Genomic DNA, 13490 nt, shown 5'->3' with positions numbered 1-13490 from the left:
TACCAACGGGAACTAAAGAATTCATAAGGGAGATCACAGCAAGAAGTGACTGATTTTGCTTGGGGAAGATAAGAATGTTGCTTGGAGAAGGGAATATTGGATCAAATCTTTGAGACTTCATTAGGTAGAAATGAGAAGAAAACTTTTCAAAGGAATATGGTAGGACACCCGAAAAGAAAGGCTGCATTCGCCATCATCTGTAATTGAACATTTTATGTTACATTAATCTCTCTCGAGAATCATGGTTCCCAAAGGAGGGCAATGTTTGCTCATAGATGACATTTGTAATATCTGGAAACTTTTTGCCTGTAACAGGGGAGGAGACTGTTCCGACATCTAATGAGTAGAGGCCAAAGATTGTGGTAAACACTCTATAGTGCACAAGACGGTTCCCCACGATAAAGAGTTACCCAAGACCACACCAAGTCCACCCCAGAACAGAACTGTCCCAGAAAGTTTATGCTTCACAGAAATAGGATGCTGCATCTTTCTCCTGGAGACTGACTGGATGGTTTAAACCAGAAACCATTCAGTTAGCAGCTGAACTCTTAACCACGGCACCGTCCAAAACCAAACGACAAACCCCCAAATAACTCCCAGCCATCGAGTTAATTCAGACTCATGGCAACCCTAGACGACAGGATAGAACGGCCCTTGTGGGTTTCTAAGACTGTAAATCTATACAAGAGGAGACAGCCTCATCTTTCTCTCCTGGAGCCAATGGTGTTTTTGAACTGACTCTGCAGTTAGGAACTCAACTCCTAACCACTTTGCCACCAGGAGCCACCATCAGTGTGTCTTAAAAATCTATCTATCGCAGATGTCAACACTGCCACTACTCTGAAAGAAACGTCTTTGAGGACCGAGACACTGTTGGTCTTATTCACTAACCTTACATGGCTCAAGGCAGAGCTGGTCGCCATTTAGCATTTGTTGAGTGAATGGAGGTATGAAAGAGAAGGCATGTTTGCAGAAGGTTGGTAGATAATCCGAGTTAGAAATGAGATTATAAAGTCCAGTGGAAAATGAGACTGTTAGGATGAAGGGGAAATGATGAAGGCCATCTTGTACCACACTAATTAAGTCTTTAATCTGTAGTCCCCAAAAGAGGACAGTGGAGAGTTTAAGCATGAGAATAATACTGTCTGACTTACGTTTTAGTAAAATAACTAATCGGCAGTAGAAAGAGCTTTGGGGCTGGGCAGTCACTTGAAAGGCATCACAACAGTGCAGGACAAGGATGATGAGTGGTGAACCCAAGGTAGAAGCAGTGAAGATAGAAAGAAATGGACAAGTTTTAGATCTATTTGGGATTCACAGTGCTAGGGGGTGGGTGGGTGAACAATTAGCTGTAGAACATGGATGAGAAGCTTGTGACTTAGGCTACAGACCGAGTGTTGGTACCATTACTTGAGATGAGAAGCAGGATTTTTGTGTGTGTAATGAGTTTGGCTTTGAATATTTATTCAAACATTAATTCATATCAATATGCTCAACAGACGTTTGTGTTTCAACTAATGAGACATTGAGTATATCAAGATAAATATTTCCTGTCCATAAGAAGCTCACAGTCCCATGAGAGAGAAAAACCAGTGGAAAAAAAATGAAAAATCAATGAACCGTCTATAATTGTCTAAAATAATACAAAACTCAAGCATAAGAAACCATCTGGATAAAGCCTCGGTAGCAATGAAAGCCCCATGCAGGAGTGGGGGACCAGGAGGGACTTAGAAAGCACTTATTCTATTTCAACAGGCCTGATTGCTGTACTTTATGTGAGGCGCAATGGACTTATTCCAGAGATATGAAGTGCTGCCATCAAGGTCTGCGGCCAGTCAATGGCAAAGGTCTGAAATAGAATACAGTTCGCCAGCTCCTGGAAATTTAATCTTTTTTCTATAGATGTTGTCTCCAAAATATTTGTAAAAAGTAGAGCGAGAAAAGTATGACAGCAGTAATTAGAAGAACTATGAATTGGGGGGAAAAAGTGTTTACCACGAAGAGTGAAAAAATGCATGACCATAAGTTAAAGTTGTAAGACTTGTAATGCTTTGGATTCATTCTCAAAGAAAAGTAAAGAATCTCCATGACAAAAGATATTTTAAACAGAGGGCTAACAGATGTACTGTAGGGAACAGCAGGAACCAAGAAAATTAACTTAAAGAATTTCCCTAATTTTCTAAAATTCTCTATAAAAATAATGTCTTAGTTCTTAGAGTCTTCATATTCAAATGTTATATAATACATTGGAATCACTGAAGAATTAGGATAACCCTCCTTTTGATATGAGAAAAAAATAATACTTAACGTACCTCCTTAACTTTCCTTCCACTCAAGTGAGTCCTTTATTCTGAACGTCTGGCAAGCATGTGTTGAATGATAGGCATTGGAGGTGCAAGGATGCCTAAATCATACAGGCCCTCAGGTTACTCATAACTCAGTGTTGGGGGAGGGGCTAAGAGTTAAGCAAATCAATGTGAAAAAAGTAATGAGAGAGGTCTTTCATTACTTTGCTAAGATCGAACTTTGCCTGAGACTATTAAGGTAAACATCTATGAAATGATGAGGCTTGATCGGTGGGAATTTGTTATGGTGGCAATGAAAGGACGGGAACTCCAAGAAAGAGGCACAGAGTATGATGGCCTGGTGCAATCCAATGACAAATTCACTTGTTATTCGATGTTTATTTACGCCTGCTCTCTCTCAGCCACTGTGGTGGGCTCTGGAGCCAGCTCTAAGGCAACAGGGTTTATGTCCTCAAAGACAACTATTAAACAAGTCTGTACAAAAACTGTGATAGATCATCTGATAGGAAACCTGGGGGACACAGGTGTCCCAGGGTGGTGTAAGTGTTAAGCAATCAGCTACGAGGAAAAGGTTGGCAGGTCAAATGCACCCTGAGGTACCTTGAAAGAAGACTAGGTAACCTGCTTCTGAAAAGTCATCACCATGAAACGTCTCTGGAGCTCAGTTCTACCTAAACACAGGTGGGATCTTCGTGAGTCACAATCAAGCTGAAAGCAACTTTCAGTGGTAATGTTTGGGCATACATGGTATTGACCTTTCGTGAGCCAGGAAGGACCCTGGGTAAGCAACACACTGAGAACTAGAACAGGTACACATGAACTAAGAGAAGGCGGGTCGACAATGGGAGGAGGAGGGTAGTCAGAGGAACATCTGGGAGGGCATTGAAGGACATGCTAAGGAACACAGACCTTGTCCTAAGAGCATGAGAACCCACTGAAGAGCGTGAAACCCCACCCAATTAGCAACCACAGCGCCCACTCTAATTGGTACAGAACGGTTTTCCGACAGACCACCTGCCATGAGTGGAGGACCGAAAGGAAAAACTTAAAAGAAACTTTCAGAGAGATGACTAGGATTTGAGGTTGAGGATGACAACACAGGCAATCAAAATGTGATGGAATTGGCATGTGGTGATGAGGGAAAGACAGGAGCCTGGTGGCGCAGGGGTTAAGTGTTTGGCCTCTAATTGAAAGTTTGATGCCTGAATCCACTGGTCACCCTGTGGGAGAAATACACAATTTATTTGCATAAAGATCACAATCTTGGAAAATCAATGGGGAACTTCTATCCTGTCCTACTGGGTTACTATGAATTGGAATCTACCCTACGGTAGTGGTTTCTTTCTCTTCTTTTTTAATGAGAGGATTTGTCGTGGTAACATCTATGAGACAGAGAAGCTTTGAAGAAGAATGGATTCATGAACGAAGAGGAGGATGAAGTCTTTTTAGCATTTTGAGTTGGAAATGACTGCATGTACTTTCCTTAACTGTTATGGACCATTAATGACAACAAGCCAGAAGAGAAGCAGAGAAGCCAACATCCATGTCATGAAACATTAAGATGTATGTTGTAAGGGAAAGAGAACCGTTGAGGGATGCTCAGCAGGGCATTTCTGTGGCTCTATATGTGTTTAGAACAAATTACCCTGGGAGTGGAAAGGATGGCCAGTAGGACTCTAAAATTGCACCAAATAACAGGATGGGAGTGAGCTGCACAGAGGAGAGAGGAGGAGAACTGTGTTTCAGGGGTCAGAGATTTTTGGAGGAAATTTAAGGATTAGGGAGAAAGGGAAGAATGGAGAATAATTCCTGCATTTTCTTTGGAAGGTTGAGTATAGTGATCCAATGGGGAAAGGAGGCGGAATAATATGCTTATGCATTTGAACTTGAATTTGGACATAGTTACATGTCTGAGATGATGTGAGATAGCCATCGTCTGTTACTAACTTGGTAGGCAAGTGAACATGCCAATCTGCTGTTGACTTTTGTAACAACCCCACTGATATGCTTACTAATTCTGATCTTTCCCAGTTTCGTTTATTTTCCTTCCTTGCTGAAAGTGGGTATCCACTTCTTTCTACGCCTTTCCTTGGATAAAACTTTATTTTCAAGGAAAAACAAAATATTAACACTCAAATGTAGATCTCACAACTAAAGGTTGTATGAACTCAATTTTATACCCTTTTATGAGTCTATACAACTTCAACAGCTATTTCTATTTTGATGTTCTGCCATTTTCTTGACGCACTAGATCCATACCTAACCCTTTCGCAGATCTGCCATTACATCCACAATACTTGTTTCAGTTTCTCAGTGCGGTCCATGTTCTCCTAGGCGCACACACCTAAAACCTTACAGGGACTGCTCATTATTTCAGGGTCTCCAGCCTTCCAATTCCACCCATCATAAAGTCCTGTGGATTTTGTTTTCTTTAAAGGTAGCTCTTGTTTTGATCCCTTTTTACATAGTGCTATCTTAATTATCCTAGTTAATTAAAAACTACTAAAAATCTGCTATATGACTGATATTCAAAGATGCTCAGAATACAAGATACCGTGGGAGTACAAATGAAGGAACAATTAATTGAAAACTCTGAAAATCAAGGAAAAGTTTATAAGCGGAGTAGAGCCATAGGTGAGTCTTGAAAGATGAGTAGAGATGGTAAGATAGGCAAGAAGAGCTCTGAGAGCAAATCTCTGAGAAGAGGTCCAGTGCCGACAGTGAGTGGCAGCTTAGGAAAGGTGTGGCATATTGAACGAATTATACATAGGACAGCACGAGTGAAAGTTGTGTAGCAGAAAATAGCAGGAAACAAGGCCCGAGAGACGCCACATCAATCACGCTAATTATGGAATACATCACCCCTACTCAGATTTCTGTCCCAACTTATCTACTTGCTTTAGATATTTCGACACTATCCATCATCTAATTAGCAATACTTTATTTTATACAGTGTTTAGCATGAGTTTTTAAAGCACTGTCGTGGATAGTATCTCTTAGTCACTGGCTCTAGGTCTTCTAAATTATTTTGCCAAATGCTTGCCATTAGTCTATGCATAGTGTCTTCTTTGGTCCAACTTTAATACCAGGTTGTGAAGAATATTCTTCTGCTCCAAGGCTTTCTTTGGCTTTCTGTTTCTTACGAAGCAAGAAGAGTCCATTTACTTGTCTTTTTCAAGGCTACATCATTTGGGGAAGCCAGTATTTTCTATTATTTAACAAAATGTGCTTCTGTGTCTTGATTATCTATTACTGCATACAAGCCACCCCAAACATAGAGTCTCCAAACAACAATTTTATTATATCTCCTAATTCATGGACCAGTTGTTCAAGTAGGGGTTCCCTGGAATGATTTTCTTCTACCTAGTAGTGAATGATGCCCTTCAGGAATCAGCTGACAGTCGGTTCTGTCTGAAAGGACCCAGATGGTTTTTGTTCACATAGCTTAATAGAGATGACTGCTTGGAGGGGCTCAGCTGGGACTGTTGGTGGGAGTGCCTCCACTTGGCATTGCTAATATTCACAGTCAGACGACTTAGTTTGGTGTTACAGGACTCCCAGAAGGAGTCCTGTAAGAGACTGAAGTGGAAGCTTCCAGGTTGATTCTGACCTAAGTGTGGAAATGATGCACTTCACCTCCACTCTATTCTATTCATCAAAATGGAGTCATCATCCATGTGAAACACCGGGAGTGGGGGGAGCTGGGAGTTCTTCAAGGGTCTGGTTACCTGAAGCCAGGTGCATCAGGGGAGTGGCTTTGAAGACCAATGAACACACTTACCTTTATTCAAACAAATTCTTACTGGATTCACATATGCCATACTTATGGCTGTACCTGTCCCCATCTTGACCTCCCCACCAAATTTCAACTCTCTTTATACTTGCCTAAATCCTACCTTTTAAATAAAGGACTCTTGAAATCTCATATTGAGTATATTGGATCTTTTGAAGTTTTCACTGAATGCACACCAGTTGCACACAAGTTGGCCCCAACACGCAGTGACTGTGCGTGTGTCAAAATAGAACTGTGCTTCCTAGGGATTCGAACGGCCAAATATTTTGGAAGTAGGTTGTTGGCACTTTCTCTTGAGACCACTCTGAGTGAGTCTGGCCTGCCACTTTTATGGTTAGTAGGCAAGCATCTTAATATTTTGTGCCATCCACTAACTTCCAGAATATTCTAGTCTTCAAAAACTCTTTCCCATATTTGATATTTTATAGCATTTGTTTTGAGGATGTTTGTCTTCTTTACATTGAGTTGGTTGTATGTAATCCATACTGAAGGCTACAAACCTTGATCGTTATCAGCAAGTACTCCTCACTTCCAGCAAGCCTGGCGGTGCCACCTGTTACTGAAGTTGTTAATGAGCCTTCTTCCAATCCTGAGGTTGCATTCTTCGTCACATAATCCAGATACTCTGATCATTTGCTTAGCATACAGATTGAATAAGTACAGTGAGAGAATAGGACCTTGATGCACCCCTTTCCTGATTTCAAACTATGCAGTAGGCCCTTGTTCTACTCCCACAACTGCCTCTTGATCCATGTGCAGGTTCTGCATGAGCACAATGAAGTGTTCAAGAATTCCCATTCTTTTCAGGGCTATCCATAGTTTGTTATGATGCACACAGTCGAATGCCCTAGCATAGTCAATAAAACCCAGAGTAACATCTTTCTGGTGGTACTCTATGCTTTCAGCCAATATCCATCTGACGTCAGCAATGATACTCCTTGTGCTACGTCCTCTTCTGAATCTGGCCTGAACTTCTGGCAGCTGCCTGTCAGTGTGCAGCTACAACCTGTGTTGGGTGATCTTATGCAAAATTTTACTGCTGTTATTGCTTTATAATGTGAGCATTTGGGGGGTCACCTTTCTTTGGAATGGGTACAAAGATGGACCTCTTCCAGTCACTTGGCCAACTAGCTATCTTCCAAATTCCCTGGCATAGAGGAATAAGTGCTTCCAGTGTTTCATGGTGAAACCTTTCAATTGGTATTCCATCAATTCTTGGAACCTTGTTTCTGTCTAAAGCTTTCAGTGCAGTTTGAACTTCTTCCTTCAGCACCATTGGTTCTTGGAATATCCAGGGGTGTCAGGATTCCCAAAACGGTTAATGCTTTGGTGGAGGCAGAGATAAAATGGAATTAAATTGTTAAAATGGGAAATTTTCAAAATGAACATTACAGTAAGGCTTCAAAACATAAAGAGGTAAACATGGAAGACAAGTATGTATTTGAATTTAAACACTTTGGTAGCTACAGACGGAATCGTACTCTTTCTATAGTTCCCCCTGAGCCCCACGGCCCTCAGCAAGCAACTTAGACAATTTTATGAAAGTCTAACATCAGAATTCCAAGTTGATTTCATTTTCTTCTTTTTTTCTTAACTGAGCTGGGGGAGGAGGCAGGAAAGGAATGTGCTTTGTGAGGCAAACTCAACCTCAGGAATCATTTCAAACCAAACACTTTTTCTAACTATTTGAAGTCTGGAAGCCTGGACCTTGGGGGCAGGGAAGTAAGAAGAACTGGGGCTGTGGAGTGAGTTAGTCATTTCCTGGGAAGCGCCTTTTTCTTAACCCTTCAGGGAGACACTTCTGGCCCAGAGCAGGTCCAACAGCAAGCTTTTCCTACGCAGTTGATGGATTGGCGTCTTCTTTCCCAGCCCTCCGTGAGAGAGGAGCAAAGAGCGGCCCGTTTATGGGACAGTGATTCCAGCAGCTTGATGTCTTGGTGTTTTCGTCCTCTCTGGTGATAATCCCAAACACAGGCACAAACAGTCACATTTTATTAATCACATTTACATACGAAATTAACCCATCAAGTTAGGGTGCGTATATGTTTCCTTGGAAAGATCTTTTTCAAGTCTGAGTGGCAGGCTGCGGCGGTGAACTGGTTTGCCAGGAAAGGGTTACAAACTCATGTCTGCTCTTGATGTGAAGCAGCCGGTGAGAAAGTGCAGCATCTCCCTCACTGTGAGCTGTACTGAGTAACCACTCCCCGCCCTCTCCATCCCCCGCCACCCCTCGTCCCTTAAGCAAATTCTTTGCAAAGCTGAGATCCAGATGTGAGCGAAGGGAGCAGCTTTGGTTCATTAGCTCTGGGAGATGGTTGTATTTGAAAAAGGACATTTTAAATGCAACGATTGGCATGCAGTCTGCAGTATTCATGGTTAGTGTTGTTGCTGAAAAGTACTAATTCAGGATAAGGAGTGGTCTTGGCCTTTTTTGAGGAACTGGGCTAGAACTGGGAGCCCCAAACCAAAAATCACAATCAAGTCTGAAAGCTCAGCACCTTCAATTATGTGAGCACTCATTGGCAGCTTTTTGCCGTGTGCAACTTACAGTTAGACAACAACTTCCATTGTCTCTCTAATCAGTGTCTTACAGCACTGAGCTTGCTCACTACAAACAAACAGGGACATAAAGATGAAGTGTCCACAAAATGGCTACACCCTTGGGTCAGCATAATAACCACGTAGGTTGTGGAGAGAGCCACATGATTCATGAGGTCCTTAACCAAACACGTTAAGGAACTATATATTACATTTTCTCCAAGTCCAAATGAGCGCTTTAAATAGCAATCAGGAAGGAGAGGTTGAGACATTGGTCTCAAAATGGCCTCCTTTTCGCTCTTCTTCTCTCTCACTCATAAAGATAAAGTGTCAGCGTGGAACCCTCCTCTTCTGAGTCAAATTAAGTCCCCCAGGAAATTAGAGCAACTCATTTTTCGTCTCAATCCGAAGGCCAGCCTGGGTGAGCTCCACACAGGAAGATGCTCCTGGAAAGTTACATCACGCTGTAAAAGCGGGGCAGCAGTCGGTGAACGTGAGCGAGAGAGAAGGGTGGTGGGCGTCTGACGAGCACCGAGCACCGAAGGGCTCAGAGGGAGGCAGATGCTCTGGGGGAGGGCATCTCTGGAGCCACGTTGGCCTCCCTGGGGAAGGGAGGGCGGAGAGGCGCCCCTGGCCAGGCTCCAGCACTCAGCCACGTGGCAGGGCTACGATTGTTGAACGGAATTCCTTCCTTATTACACAGCTCTCTTCTCAACTTAATAGAAAATACAGTGCTTGAGATCTTTCTCTTCTCGAACTTGCAGGAAGTTAAAACATGAGCTTATTTCCCTCTTGTTGAATGAAGGGCTATTTGCTGATTCGAATCGGTCGCTTGAAGCCCCTGTATCGAAAATGAACTCTGAACACAGGCCGGCGGCAGGAAGTTGATCAATCCTGCAGTAAGCAGAATCCAGAATGTAGCACGAGAGAGAAAAAAGAAGCCCATTAGGGTTGATCGGCTATTTGTAATGTTGTCTGAATTTCATGGTCAGTCTAATGTGGCTTCTATCATCTGCGGACGATGGGGTTAGACGGTCAGTTTAATTTCACGTGCAGTCTAATAGTATGGTTTCTATCACATACAGATCATAGCGATATGGTTTCTGTCATCTAAGGGCAACTTCCCCAGCCGGAACATTGCTCCTGCAGCCAGCTTGGCCGCCCCACCTGACTGAACAGTTGCGCTACTTGTGGTCTGCCAGCCTGCGCTCTCTCTCCTAACCCACATTGAAGTCGTGCGATCCCTTTCCCCCCAGTCTCCCAGCGGCTCCTCGCTGCCGCCCACATGCACATGCTGCACTTAACGGGGCTCCTCGCCCAGAAGTTCAAGCAGCTGGTTTTATACGGAAGACTACTTTGGTGCAGGAAAATGGGTACGTTAGTCCAGCAAAATTGGATTTTAAATTCTCTGCACCAAATCGACGTCTTTACGCGTTGTCCTCATGCGCCCGAAAGCAGCTCTGGAGGGCGGGAACCGATGGAAGAAGGGCATGCTATGAAATGGAAACACGTAGCCGGGGGCACTTGGGTAGAAGGGGGGGACTGCCTTTTGGCAGGGTCAGCCACCTTCTCTCCTACTATGAGGTGGGTGAATGTGCCCAAAAGGAGTAAGATGAGGGAATGGTGAGTGGCACAGAAGCCATTCAGAACCATTTTTCTGATTTTCTACCTAGGAAACAATGCTAGGGTCACTGTAAGCCAGGAAAGGGTGATAACCTCATGTCTGTAATGATAACACTGCAAGTTCTTTTAGAGAACTTCTGGTCTGACATCATGGGGTTGATCAAAATGCCCACTGAAGCAGCCAGCATCACAAATTAGACCGGGTACAAGAGAGCCGGGCTTCTGATGTCAAGTCCAGTGCTTTGGGCTAAGATTCATCCTAAGATCGGAAGTGAGTGTTCTGCGGTCACAGGAGAGCTGGTGCTACAGCGGTCAGCTCCCGTTTCAGGACCTGGATTCCTTTATGGCTAGTGCATCCTGCCCAGGGAGCAGGTGCACTACCGAGCACTGTAAGGCTTTATCCTTTTGTGATCCCGTTTCCAAGGTCATTTTTGCCATCTGAGGCAACTACTTTACCATGTACAATAGATGTTTCAGCTGTTAGCTATCAATATATATTCCATCATATTTTTAGAGTACAATATTTCCTTGGCCTCAGTATTTCTCTTAACTTATTATTGGTTAGAACTCTTGTAGTAATTGGGATGGCAGAGATAAAGAAAATATTGATCTGATAAGTTGCTTTCAATCAAAAGCCATCTATTTCTCTTCAAATCGTTGAAGAAATAGAAAATGATTTCAAGTAGCCTTTTATCTTTTAAGGCACACAGTGCTGAATGAATTGATCAGCCTCAGAAAAGTAGGATGAAGTGTCATGAATTTAGACATCATTACTAGTTTGTCTTTATACTAATACAAAAAGTAATGTAAATAATACCATGAGCAGAAGGATCAATTAGGCAGAAAGATTTTCTAAGGGTACAAAGAACAAGCAGGTGAGAAAGTAATTATCTTTGGTGAACTATTCTGTCCCTAGCATCTAGCATCAAACAAACAACCCCCAAAACAAACAAACAAAAAACAACCCCCCAAAACACACCCATTGCTGTTGAGTTGATTCGGACTCTGCCCCATAGGGTTTTCAAAGCTGTGGTCTTTAGGAAACTACTGAGCAGCTGGTGGGTTTGAACCACTGACCTCTCTGTTAGCAGCTAAGTGCTTAATAACTACGCCATCAAGGTTCCATAGCACCTTGCAAGGTGTCAGGATGATGATATGTGCTCAATAATGTGTGTTGAAAGAATGACTGAATAGATGAATACAATAATATAATAAAAATACAAGGGGGCTTAAGAGAGTTTGTGGAAGCAAGGAAAGAAAAGGTAATGGGATTTTCTCACAATACGTTTGATGCCCCCCGTCTAAGCAGAGGTCGGCAAGACTGGGGCTACCTCCTGGATATGCTATTCTAATTGCAAATCATGCTTTGTTATTTATTAAATTTGATTCTCAGAGAAGCAGTTCTCAGTCTAGTTTTAATTACCATAGGCTCTTTAAAGTAATAAACCTGAATTTCATTAAAAGAATTATATTACCTAAACTTCATTAATTCATATTCTTCTTTTCCTTTATTTAGCATGGCATGGTGAGGTCTAATTTCATTGAAATGACCCAGAGGGAAGTAAGTGATACCAAATCAGAGACGAGAAAGCTGATTAGAGAGAAGACGGCAGTGTTTACCAGAATCTCTGTCTTTCTTTATGAAATTCAGGCTCACCTGAGAGGGAGAAGAACCCAAAGTGTATTTTTGGAGAACAGAGATAAATGCGTGTGGGCTGTCTTTAGGGTGTCTGAGAAATTCTTAGGAAGTACAAGAAATAATCACTGCTCTAAAGATAAGAATTGTAAATATCTTTACCGAGACAGCAAACACCATCACCCACAGAGAAGCAGCAGCTTTTAAGTCCCCCTGTGTGAACAAAAGAGGAGCCCTGGTTGTGCAGTGTATTGCACATTGGACGTTAACCTGCAGGCCATCGGTTTGAATCCACCAGCTGCTCCAAGGGAAAAAGCTGAGGCTTTCTGCGCCATTAAAGACGCACAGCCTTGGACACTCAAAGGGGACAATTCTGCTCTGTTCTATAGTGTCGCTAAGAGTGAGAAATCAACTTGATGGCAGGAAGGTTTTACATTTTTAAAAATTATTTATTAATTTGGATGAACTGATTTTATCAATATTTCATATTCAACTTTGCTTAGCTCAGGAAGTTAAACCAACACCCAAATGATATTGTCTTTTAAATCTTTATCTTACACTTCAGATTTTTTATGCTTCCGACTGACCAAAGTGTATATAGGTAAATCTCTGCGTAATATTACCGATCACAGGGCAAAACTACAATTAACACAGTTAGGAACTTCTGTTCTTCCTCGCTGGAACGTGGTCCAGTGGTTAAGCTGAGATTGGCAATGGCCTTACGTAGAAGGAGTCTTCCTTTCGCCCCGTTCAGCAATTTACAAAGGTGATAGAAGAGAAATAGAGGCTGATTTCCTTCTGTTGATCTTGTTTTACTTTCTTTCTTGTCTACGACCTGGCTTTTAGTCATCACGGTTTCACTTTATTTCTGACACTAGTTCTTATTTTCTTGTTATAAGTATTGCATTTTTCTTTGACGAGTTTAGTGTGCGATGGGCCTTTATAGGAACTTGCATCTCTTTCCCCAAACAGAAATGTATTGTCCTTGGGTCCATTCTCTTACATTAAGCAAATGAAGCTTCTCTGCCTCAGTAAGCCTGTCCGTCCTTGATGATTAGCAATGTCAATCGACTGGGTGTAATGAAAAACCACTGCATAATCATTAGATTCCATAGAGAGGCTAACCTAACTGGCACATTGTTGTTCTTGTGGTTTTTTTTTAAGTTTCAGAATGTTGCATTTGCCTGCTTCAGAAAATTAATAAGAGCTGCATTTTATTCATGATACTCCACCCCACCCTTGTCAGGCACTTAGCATGCATTCAGAGTTAACCTCCATAACAATCTTAGGAGGTAAAGGTTTTTATCATCTACACACAGAGGAGAAAACCCAGGATTCAAATCAGACAGCTCGTGAGTGACAGACCAGTCTCAGAGCCTAACTCAGTGGACCGTCTTTCAAGAAAGAGAGCTGCGTCCAGCAAAACACAGCTTGCTATCTGTGAAAACGAGCTTTCTGGACATTTAGACCACACTAAATCATCCCTTTAAAATGCTGCTTTCGTCTGGGGTCTTAAAAGCTTGAAGGTAAACAAGCGGCCATCTAGCTCAGAAGCAACAAAGCCCACATGGAACAACATATCAACCTGTGTGAT

Source organism: Echinops telfairi, unplaced genomic scaffold (genome assembly GCF_000313985.2).
Source record: "Echinops telfairi isolate 266 unplaced genomic scaffold, ASM31398v2 ScPeMD7_23;HRSCAF=83, whole genome shotgun sequence".
Taxonomy (NCBI): domain Eukaryota; kingdom Metazoa; phylum Chordata; class Mammalia; order Afrosoricida; family Tenrecidae; genus Echinops; species Echinops telfairi.
The sequence above is the reverse complement of the archived record's forward strand: the minus strand, read 5'-3'. Positions refer to the sequence as shown.